The following is a 12413-nucleotide window of genomic DNA, read 5'->3' on the forward strand; positions in this document are numbered from 1 at the left end:
TCACATCCTTTGGGCGTGCCATTTTGTGCGTGCTTGGCCTCTATGAGCGTTCACAATTTTGAGCGCTGCGCTCCCTCAATTGAGCGCTAGGCTCTTTATCCCTTGGAGCGTGCTTTCTTTCCCTTGGTGAATGCCCGAAAATGCTTGCTTTTGTGAACGCTAGCGTTTATTTAATTGAACGCTCTTCCTTGTCTTGCGTTCATGGCATTACTAATAAGTGCTTTCATTAATGCCTTAGTATTAATAATATTATATGCATGCTTCCATGGTTTTAATAATAATACTAATGCATTAACGTTGCATTCATTCAATTCATTCTCAATTAAATGCATGCATGCTTTATTAGTTAGTACTGCCATTTTAGCGTTCATTCATGGATTGGCTTTGCATGCTTTTAACGCCTTTGGCAAAGAAGATTAAATAATGCATGCATTCATTGGCTTTGTTAATTAATAACGCCAATTATGCATTAACGTAAGCTTTCATCCATTGGCATTAACAATTATATGCTTCATGCATGCATTATATTACTTAGTAATGCATGATTTGCCAATTGCGTTTCATTCATGAATAATTCCATTGCATTGATATTGCATGGTTCATGGTGGCATTATTAATTAAATCCATGCATAAGGCATTAATGCATGCCATGGCTTCATGGTCATGGGCCACGCTTTTTAAAAGCGTGTGATGACATGTCATCATGTCATGTTTTTCTATTAGTGCTTAAATATTGCATTCTTTTATGCTTAAATGGTATATTTTCTTAATCTTTTGATTTTATAAATTTTTGTAGGAAATAAGTGGAAAAATAAGCAAAATAGCACAAAATCAGTTCAAAAGAAGAAAAGAATGATTTTGGGACACACTTTGAAGTTGAGCACGCTTTTGAACCTTAGGCCACGCTTTTAAAAAGCGTGGCCCATGGCATGCATTTAATTATTTATGCAATGCATTAGTATTAATTAACAAGGCCAATGCAAGCATGCACGTAATGCATTATTAATTAAAGTAAATGCATTGGCAAAAGAACAAATCTTGCATTACTAAGTATATAATGCATGCATGGAGCATATAATTGTTAATGCCAATGGATGAAAGCTTTCGTTAATGCATAATTGGCATTATTAATTAACAAAATGAATGCATGCATTATTAAGCCAAAGGCGTTAAAAGCAAAGCCAATCCATGAATGAACCTAGCGTTCATTAAAGCAAGAAAGCGCTATGCAAGCAAGCAAAGCAGGGAGCGCTCGGTTCATTGTTTTCACTTTATCGGGCTTCAAGGAAGCATGAGAGCGCTACGTGAATTGTTGCAACGGAGCGCTTCACCAAAGCCAAGGAAGCAAGGGCGCTCCGTTCAATCTTTTCACTTTTTCGGGCTTGTCACAAAGAAAAAGCAAGGCTTGGCACAAAGGAAAATTTGCCAAAATGAAATGGCCAAGGCTCGAAGAGGGAGCCTTTCCTCAAGGCATGAAGCGCTACGTTACTTTCATCGTCTGAGCGCCACTTTGCTGAGGAAATTGGTTCAAATTGAAGCCACCATGGTTCGAAGGGGAGGCCCCCGCCCCCCTCCCCCCTCCCCCCCTTAGCGCTAAGTTAAACTAGTTAACTGAGCGCTATGAAGAATGCTTGTCACGCATCAAATGAGCCAAGGCACAAAGCAAAGGCAGCGCTACGTTTGGTTACTTCACTGAGCGCTCCTGTGGAAGGTTCCCACACACCAAACCAAATTGAACCAAGGCCAATCGGACCCATTTCTTTTCAAATCTAAAGCAAGCAAAGCCCACATCATCACTCAAAGGCACAAAAGATAGTTAGATTAGGAATTTCATTTAATTGTAATTTGTTTTTATTTTTATTTTCATTTTAATTCTGTAAAAGCCTATAAAAAGGCATATGTTCCATTTTAGAAAGAAGGCTGGCTCTGCTAGAGAGCATTAGGAGTAGGGTAAAAGGCTCTGGTAGAGAGCTTAGCTTTCTTTTCCTCTTCTGCAATTTTACATTTTTGTTACAATTGAATTCAAGTTGGCTTATGCAAATTTTCAATTTCTGAAATTCTCTGCTACACTTTTCTTTCTTACAAATTTACTTTCTGCAAGTTTACATTTGAAATTGTTAAGATCCAAATTTACTTTTCCTGCAAATCTGCAATTCTGTTCTCTTGCAATTCAACTTTTCCATTGAGCTTGATTTACTCTTCCTGCAATTCTGAGCAATTCTCTTCTGCAATTTCACATTCACATTGAGCTTGATTTACTTTCTTGCACCTTTACATTTTATGCAATTTTTCTGATTGATTGATCTATTGCCTCCTTTACTTTTCAGCACCCAGCCCCCTTTACATTTGATGCAATTTACATTTCTTGTCATTTAAGATTCTGTCAATTTACATTTCTTGCTATTTAAGATTCTGCTCACTTACTTTCTGCAACTTTAAATTCACTGCTAGTTACATTCTGTTGCTTCAATTTCACTTCAATTCACCAATGTTAACTTGACTAAACTAATCACCCACTAAAGTTGCTTGATCCATCAATCCCTGTGGGATCGACCTCACTCTTGTGAGTAATTACTACTTGATGCGACCCGGTACACTTGCCGGTGAGTTTGGTGTTGGAATCTGATTCCAACCCATCAAGTTTTTGGCGCCGTTGCCGGGGATTGATTAGATCGACAATGATTAAGTGGGTGAGAAGTCTAGATCAAGCATTTTTTTTGTTTTGTTCTCTATTTTAAGTTGAAACCAAGGTGTTTGTGTTTTTGCCTCACTAAGAAATTTTCATCTCTGATATGAGTAATTTCAGTTTTCACTGGTTGTGTGTTTTACAAAACTCAAATGGAGTTCAACTTAACTTATGATCAAACAAATTTTATGGGATATTACCCACCATCACCAATCTCTAATGGTGACTGGGAATATCACCAAGAAAATACAAATTCTGAGCACCCCAATCCATGGAGATTTGCTTTAGAGACACAAGATGAGCAAGAGAATCATATGGGATACCAACTACCACCACAAAATGATTCATATCATTATCCTCATGGTGGATGGGAGTATCAACAATGAATGAGGAAGTATGAACAATCAAGTGAAATGAAATATTTCCCAGAGCCACAAAGTGACTCATACTGTGATGGCACGTACACAAATGATGGCTGGGAAGGGAAATGCAATGATTCACATTCTAATTATTCAAGGACATTATCACTTGATTGTGATGCCAGAGCATACTTGGAAGATTGTTCATCCCTTGATTATGCCTCAACACAAAGTTTCCTCCAAGATCCATACAAGTTATCCCACCAACCACAAAATTCATCCCACAACTCACAAAACTCATTCCACACCCCTCAACACAACTTCACCACAACACATCTAAGTCACCAAAATTACTCTCAACCTTCATCTCTTGAACTAGCAGTTGAGGATTACCTTCAATGGTACAAAAAATCTTTGGAAAGCCAATGCTAAGTCATTAAAATACAAGGACAACTCTTGGAAAGACACAAACAATCCTCCTGGAAAGAAATCCTCTTCAAGAAGATTAATGGGCCCTTAGAGCAAAGGAGGACACATTCAGGATTGCCAAATAGTAAGGATAAAGAACAAACTGTGAGTGAAGAAGAGGAAGAAGAGGCCACTGTATTAAGTGAAATTTCAATGAAGGAGAAGGTGGTGGAGGCAATTGACCATGAGGCTGTATATTCACAAAAGCTAATTGAAGTGACAATAGAACATGAAGATTCCCTCCCAAAGGACTTAATGGAAAGTCGTAAAGAAGGAATGGAGGAAGATAATCAAGAGAAGTCACACTCAATTAAAGCAGAGAAGTGCATAGAGGAAGAGCTCATTGAACCACCAATTTAAAAGGCTCTGGATGAAGATAAAACTCCAATAATCACACAGCAACCAAGTCTTGAATCTGAAGAAGTGAAGGCAACTAACAAGAGCACCAATCCTGTCCCTAATCCAGCAAGCAAGCTCAATCAAGCCATTTACAAAAGGAAGCTTGCTGAAGAGAGGCCAAGACAAGGGATAATGGCTGAGTCTTCTCCCCCCTTGAGGTCATTCCTCTTAACAAACTGGAAGAAGAGGAAGAAAGTGAACAACATGTCAACCATAGGTAACATTTCTCTTCTCTGCTTTGTTTTCTTTCTTTGCTTTATTTAAATTCAATAAATTGGCATATGGTTACATTCTAAGTTTGGTGTTACCCTGCAACAATTTGTTTTCAATCTTTTTGGATGATTGCATCAAAAATGAAAGTGTCACACTAAGATTCTAAGTTTGGTGTACCACTTAATTCTCTATGCCATTCATTAAGCAACAACACTTGTTTGCATAATCACAATGCCCTTTGCAGTGTTATCTTTCTTTTAGTTAGACAATTTTAGTTTTCTCTTTGTTTTAGTCATTTCCTTGTTTTTAATGCTTTCTTCTATTAACTGTTTTTGTTAATACATCACCAAGAGACCCTTATTCATGACAGATTCTTGGCTTGGTGATTGTATTTAACATACAGCAGTTTCATTTGCTTAGTTTTAATTCAAATAAATTGACATATGATTGCATTCTAAGTTTGGTGTTGCTATGCAACAAAATTTGGTTCTAATCCTTACTAGATACTTGCATCAATTTCAAGTGAAAGTGTCACACTAAGTTTGGTGTGCCACTCATTCTTTATGCAATGTATCATGCACACCCTTTTAAGTTTGCAATCACAATGTCTCTGTTTCATGTGCCTTGATGATTATTTTGCTTGCTTAAACACATGTACCACTAACATTTCATTGTGTGAGACACTCATGATCCATCTGAGCCCCATAGCCATTGTTCTAATTACTGCTTGAGGATGAGCAAGCATTCTGAGTTTGGCAAGGAAAGAGGAAGAATGGGAGGAAAATGACAACAATAGAGAAGATGAACTACAAGGTTGTAAAGTTCCTTTTCCTCTCATTTGTTTCCAGCACTTTAAATTGCATGATTGTCTTTGTCTTCTCTGTATGCATGTGTAGTATGAATAAGCATAGTTTGAATTTTGATCTGTAACATGTTGCTATGGCATTATAACTACCAACTTGAGTTTTGTGAATTCAAAAGCAAAAAAAAGCATCATGATCATAAACAAACAAGGCATTAAAGAAGAACTTAGCATGTGCATACAAGTATTGGAAGGCTAGTATGATTAAATGTTGCTCAATTTCATTAGATTTTATTTAATTGAAGTTTTCATCTAGTACATTTTGTGAAATCTTTTGAAATCATGAAAACTTTGAAGAAGCAATTGCAAATTAAGGCAAGAAAAGAAAAAGGGAAAGAATGAGAAAGCTGAAGGCTCTGAGTACCAATGACAATTCATTTGTTAAGTACTTATGGTGTTTATGTATCAAGCAAAAAGGTTGAAAACAAAACACTTAAAGTCAAGGCTAGGCTCAAGTGCAAATGCAATCCCTCAAAGCTCAAGGCTCTGAGCATCAATGATTAGAGAGTTAAGAAAAGAAACAAATGAGCTTAAAGAAGTCCTTTAATTAAATGCTTGTGGTGCTTATGTATCAAGTGGTAACACTTGAAAACAAAGCATTTAGAAGTCGTAGCTTTGTTATCAACTCATGGGGTAAAGCACCAAAAAGGAGAAGCTAATAAGACAATGAAAAGTTTGTTTCAAGGAAGAAATATAAAGAAAAGATTTCATAAAATGAGCTAGATAGAAACATCAATCATTTACATTTCTTTTGTGATTGTAGCATGCATAGAAAACTAGCCTACCATGAACATTGAGTTGCTATTCTTCTTACCTTGGATTGTCAATCTTTATTGCATGATTCTTTTCTTTCTTGGGGACAAGCAAGGTCTAAGTTTGGTGTTGTGATGACATGTCAACATGTCATGTTTTTCTATGCTTTTTTATACAAAAAATTGATGATTAGTGCTTAAATATTGCATTCTTTTGTGCTTAAATGGTATATTTCCTTGATCTTTTGATTTTATAAATTTTTGTATGAAATAAGTGGAAAAAGAAGCAAAATAGCACAAAATCAGTTCAAAAGAAGAAAATAATGATTTTGGGACAAACTTTAAAGTTGAGCACACTTTGGAACCTTAGGCCACGCTTTTAAAAAGCGACAAAGCGTGGCCCATGATCATGAAAGCCTTGGCATATGCATAATGCTTATGCATGCATTAATAATTAATAAACATGCTATCTTGATTTATCATGCGTTAATGTATGCATGCATTTAATTATTTATGCAATGCATTAGTATTAATTAACAAGGCCAATGCAAGCATGCACGTAATGCATTATTAATTAAAGTAAATGCATTGGCAAAAGAACAAATCTTGCATTACTAAGTATATAATGCATGCATGGAGCATATAATTGTTAATGCCAATGGATGAAAGCTTTCGTTAATGCATAATTGGCATTATTAATTAACAAAATGAATGCATGCATTATTAAGCCAAAGGCGTTAAAAGCAAAGCCAATCCATGAATGAACGTAGCGTTCATTAAAGCAAGAAAACGCTATGCAAGCAAGCAAAGCAGGGAGCGCTCGGTTCATTATTTTCACTTTATCTGGCTTCAAGGAAGCATGAGAGCGCTACGTGAATTGTTGCAACGGAGCGCTTCACCAAAGCCAAGGAAGCAAGGGCGCTCCGTTCAATCTTTTCACTTTTTCGGGGTTGCCACAAAGAAAAAGCAAGGCTTGGCACAAAGGAAAATTGGCCAAAATGAAATGGCCAAGGCTCGAAGAGGGAGCCTTTCCTCAAGGCATGAAGCGCTACGCTACTTTCATCAAATGAGCCACTTTGCTGAGAAAATTGGTTCAAATTGAAGCCACCATGGTTCGAAGGAGCACTACGAAGAATGCTTGTCACGCATGTTACTTTACTGAGCGCTCCCTGAAAGGTTTCCACACACGAAACCAAATTGAACCAAGGCCAAGCGGACTCATTTCTCTTCAAATCTAAAATAAGCAAAGTCCACATTATCACTCAAAGGCACAAGAAATAATTAGATTAAGAATTTCATTTAATTGTAATTTGCTTTTATTTTTATTTTCATTTTAATTTTATAAAAGCCTATAAAAAGGCATCTGTTCCATTTTAGAAAGAAGGATGGCTCTGGTAGAGAGCATTAGGAGTAGGGTAGAAGGCTCTGGTAGAGAACTTAGCTTTCTTTTCCTCTTCTGCAATTTTACATTTCTGTTACAATTGAATTCAAGTTGGCTTATGCAAATTTTCAATTTCTAAAATTCTCTGCTACACTTTTCTTTCTAGCAAATTTACTTTCTACAAGTTTACATTAGAAATTGTTGAGATCCAAATTTACTTTTCCTGCAAATCTGCAATTCTGTTCTTCTGCAATTCAACTTTTTCATTGAACTTTATTTACTCTTCCTGCAATTCTGAGCAATTTTCTTCCGCAATTTCACATTCACATTGAGCTTGATTTACTTTCTTGCTCTTTTACATTTTATGCAATTGTTCTGATTGATTGATCTATTACCTCCTTTACTTTCCAACACCCAGCCCCCTTTACATTTGATGCAATTTACATTTCTTGTCATTTAAGATTCTGTCAATATACATTTCTTGCTCTTTAAGATTCTGCTCACTTACTTTCTGCAACTTTAAATTCACTGCTATTTACATTCTGTTGCTTCAATTTCACTTCAATTCACTAATGTTAGCTTGACTAAACTAATCACCTACTAAAGTTGCTTGATCCATCAATCCCTGTGGGATCGACCTCACTCTTGTGAGTAATTACTATTTGATGTGACCCGGTACACTTGCCGATGAGTTTGGTGTTGGAATCCGATTCCAACCCATCAGCGTGGCCTAAGGTTCCAAAGTGTGCTCAATCTTCAAAGCATGCCCAGAATTCCTCTTTTCTTCTTTTTAGCTTATTTTGTGCTTTTTTTGCTTCTTTTTCTTCTTATTTCCTACAAAATTTATAAAATCAAAACATCAAAGAAATATACCATTTGAGCACAAAAGAATGCAATATTTAAGCACTAATTATCAATTTCTTGTATGAAAAAGCATAGAAAAATATGACATGATGACATGTCATCACAACACCAAACTTAAATCTTGCTTGTCCCCAAGCAAGAAAAGAATCATTCAATAAAGATTGACAATCCAAGGTAAGAAGAATAGCAACTCAATGTTCATAGTTGGCTAGTTTTCTATACATGCTACAATCACAAAAGAAATGTAAATGATTGATGCTTCTATCTAGCTCAATTTATGAAATCTTTTCCTTATATTTCTTCCTTGAAACAAGCTTTTGAATTTCTTATTAGTTTTTTCTTTTGGGTGCTTTACCCCATGAGTTGATAACAAAGCTACGATTCTAAATGCTTTGTTTTCAAGTATTACCACTTGATACATAAGCACCACAAGCATTAAATTAGAGGACTTTATTAAGCTCATTTGTTTCCTTTCTTGACTCTCTAATCATTGATGCTCAGAACATTGAGCTTTGAAGGAGTGCTTTTGCACTTGAGCCTAGCCTTGTGATGAGTGGATAATTTATACAATTTTTGGCATTGTTTTTACATAGTTTTTAATATGTTTTAGTTACTTTTTAGTATATTTTTATTAGTTTTTATGCAAAAATCACATTTCTGGACTTTACTATGAGTTTGTGTGTTTTTCTGTGATTTCAGGTATTTTCTGGATGAAATTGAGGGACTTGAGCAAAAATCTGATTCAGAGGCTGAGAAAGGACTGAAGATGCTGTTGGATTCTGACCTTCCTGCACTCGAAGTGGATTTTCTGGAGCTACAGAAGCCCAATTGGCGCTTTCGCAACTGCGTTGGAAAGTAGACATCTTGGGCTTTCCAGCAATGTATAATAGTCCATACTTTGCCAGAGATTTGATGGCCCAAATTGGCGTCCAAACGCCCCCAGAGACCCTTTTCTGGCGTAAAACGCTAGAACTGGCACCAAAGCTGGAGTTAAATGCCCAAACTAGCACCAAAACTGGCGTTTAAACTCCAAGAAGAGCCTATGCACGTGAAAGCTTCAATGCTCAGCCCAAAAACACACCAAGTAGTTCCTGCAAGTGGATTTCTGTAAACCTAGTTTACTGGTTTAGTATAAATAGCACTTTTTACTATTGTATTGATATCTTTAGATCATTTTTGAGACTATCTTTGGATCACTTTTGATCTCTTGATCACGTTTTGGGGGCTAGCAATTCGGCCATGCCTGGACCTTCATCACTTATGTATTTTCAACGGTGGAGTTTCGACACCTCATAGATTATGGTGTGGAGCTCTGCTGTTCCTTTAATGCAAAATACTATTATTTTTTTATTCAATTCACGCTTATTCTTGTTCTAAGATATTCACTCATACTTCAACCTGATGGATGTGATGATCCGTGACACTCATCATCATCCTCCCTTATGAATGCGTACCTGACAACCACCTCCGTTCTATCTGCGAGAGCTTGAGTGTGTATCTCTTAGCCTCATAGTTCACGACGCATGGTTGCCTCTCCTGACTGTGAGATCAGAGTCTTTGTGGTATAAGTTAGAATCAATTCGCAGCATTCTTGAGATCCGGAAAGTCTAAACCTTGTCTGTGGTATTTTGAGTAGGATCTGGGATAGAATGACTGTGACGAGCTTCAAACTCGTGATTGTTGGGCGTAGTGACAGTGTGCAAAAGGATCAATGGATCTTATTCCGACACGATCGAGAACCGACAGTTAATTAGCCATGCGGGAAACCGTAGCAGACATGTTTTCACTGAGAGGACGGATGGTAGCCATTGACAACAGTGATCCACCAACATACAGCTTGCCATGGAAGGGAGTACGCATGATTGGATAAGGACAATAGGAAACTAGAGGCTCAGAGGGAACAAAGCATCACCATACGCTTATCTGAAATTCCTACCAATGAATTGCATAAGTATCTCTATCCTATTTTATGTTTTATTTCTCTTTTAATTATCAAAACCTCATAACCATTTGAATCCGCCTGACTGAGATTTACAAGATGACCATAGCTTGCTTCAAGCCGACAATCTCCGTGGGATCGACCCTTACTCACGTAAGGTATTACTTGGACGACCTAGTGCACTTGCTAGTCAGCTGCGCGGAGTTGTGAGAGAAGTGTAAACTCACGATTTCGTGTACCAAGTTTTTGACGCCGTTGCCGGGGATTGTTCGAGTTTGGACAACTGACAGTTCATCTTGTTGCTTAGATTAGGTAATTTTTATCCTGTTCTATTTTTAAAGATTTTTCAAAAAAAAAATCTTTCAAATTTTTTTTTCTAAATTTCGAAAATTTTTTAAAAAAATTAATAAAATCATAAAAACCAAAAAATTTTTGTGTTTCTTGTCTGAGTCTAGTGTCAAATTTTAAGTTTGGTGTCAATTGCATGTTTTTATTTTTTTAGCATTTTTCAAAACTCATGCATATGTTCTTCTTGATCTTCAAGTTGTTCTTGATGATTGCCTTTGTTTGATTTTGTGATTTTCTTGTTTTGTGTCTTTTTTTTTGTTTTTCATTTGCATTTTTGAATTTTTATAGTCAAAAGTTTAAAAATTTCTAAGTTTGGTATCTTGCATGTGTTTCTTTTCTTAAAAATTTTTCAAAAACATAAGGTCTCGATGTTCATCATAATCTTCAAAGTGTTCTTGGTGTTCATCTTCACATTGAAAGTGTTCTTGCATGTTTTCTTTGTTTTGATCTTAAATTCTCATGTATTAAGTCATTTTGTTGTTTTTCTCTTTCTTCATTAAAATTCAAAAATAAAAAAATATCTTTTCCTTATCTTACTCATAAATTTTGAAATTTTGGGTTGACTTAGTCAAAAAATTTTAAAATTTAGTTGTTTCTTTTTTGTCAAGTCAAAATTTCAATTTAATTTTTTTTTTTATCTTTTCAAATCTTTTTCAAAAGTCAAATCTTTTTCATTTTTCTTCTTAATATTTTCGAAAATTTTAAAAATTGATTTTCAAAATCTTCTTCCTATTTTTATTTCATATTTTCGAAAACCTTGATAACAATTAAGGATTTGATTCAAAAAATTTCAGGTTTGTTACTTTCTTGTTTAAGAAAGGTTCAATCTTTAAATTCTAGAATCATATCTTTTAGTTTCTTGTTAGTCAAGTTATCAATTTTAATTTTTTAAAAAATCAAATCTTTTTTTTAAATCTTTTTCAAATCTTATCTTTTTCAAAACTTAATTTCAAAATCTTTTTCTAACTTCTTATCTTTTCAAAAATTTGATTTTCAAACATATTTCAATTAATTAATTGTTTGTTTTGTTTTGATTTTAAAAGTTTACTATTTCTTATTTTTCAAAACCACCTAACTACTTTTCTCTCTCTAATTTTCAAAAACCACTAACAACTTTATTCATTTACTAACACTTCTCTTCTCAAAATTCGAACCCACTCTCCCTCTCTGTGTTCGAATTCTCTTTATTTTCTCCCTACCTCATTCTTCTATTCTTCTTTTCTTCTACTCACATAAAGGAATCTCTATACTGTGACATAGAGGATTCCTCTTCTTTTCGGTTCCCTTCTATTTCACATGAGCAGGAACAAGGATAAGGATATTCTTGTTGAAGCCGATCCTGAACCTGAAAGGACTCTGAAGAGGAAGCTAAGAGAAGCTAAAGCACAACTCTCTGGAGAGGACCTGACAGAAATTTTTGAAAAAGAAGAAGAAATGGCAGCCGAAAATAATAACAACAATGCAAGGAAGATGCTTGGTGACTATGCTGCACCAACTTCCAACTTCTATGGAAGAATCATCTCAATTCCTGTCACTGGAGCAAACAACTTTGAGCTTAAGCCTCAATTAGTTTTTCTAATGCAACAGAACTGCAAGTTTCATGGACTTCCATCAGAAGATCCTCATCAATTCTTATATGAATTCTTGCATATCTGTGATACTGTTAAGACCAACGGGGTTGATCCCGAGGTCTACAGACTTATGCTTTTCTCCTTTGCTGTAAGAGACAAAGCTAGGACATGGTTGGACTCACAACCTAGAGAAAGCCTGAACTCTTGGGATAAGCTGGTCAATGCTTTCTTAACCAAATTCTTTCCACCTCAAAAGATGAGTAAGCTCAGAGTGGATGTCTAAACCTTCAGACAGGAGGAAGGTGAATCCCTCTATGAGACTTGGGAAAGATACAAGCAATTAACCAAAAGGTGTCCTTCTGACATGTTTCCAGAATAGAGCATCATATGTGTATTCTATGATGGTCTGTCTGAGTCATCCAAGATGTCATTGGACCACTGATGAGTGGATAATTTATACACTTTTTGGCATTGTTTTTTCATATAGTTTTTACTATGTTTTATTCACTTTTTAGTATATTTTTATTAGTTTTAAAGCAAAATTCACATTTCTGGACTTTACTATGAGTTT

The 12413-nt window shown here is 35.6% G+C and overlaps 1 non-coding gene across 1 annotated transcript; it reads right to left on the bottom strand.

The window, feature by feature from the left end:
- Window positions 1–12104: 12104 nt before the first annotated feature.
- LOC112793940 (small nucleolar RNA R71) lies at window positions 12105–12208 on the bottom strand. Its single transcript, XR_003198626.1, has one exon. It is a non-coding gene; the product is annotated as a small nucleolar RNA R71 (small nucleolar RNA).
- Window positions 12209–12413: the final 205 nt, after the last annotated feature.

The sequence above is a fragment of the Arachis hypogaea genome, chromosome 3, assembly GCF_003086295.3.
Source record: "Arachis hypogaea cultivar Tifrunner chromosome 3, arahy.Tifrunner.gnm2.J5K5, whole genome shotgun sequence".
NCBI classification, from domain to species: domain Eukaryota; kingdom Viridiplantae; phylum Streptophyta; class Magnoliopsida; order Fabales; family Fabaceae; genus Arachis; species Arachis hypogaea.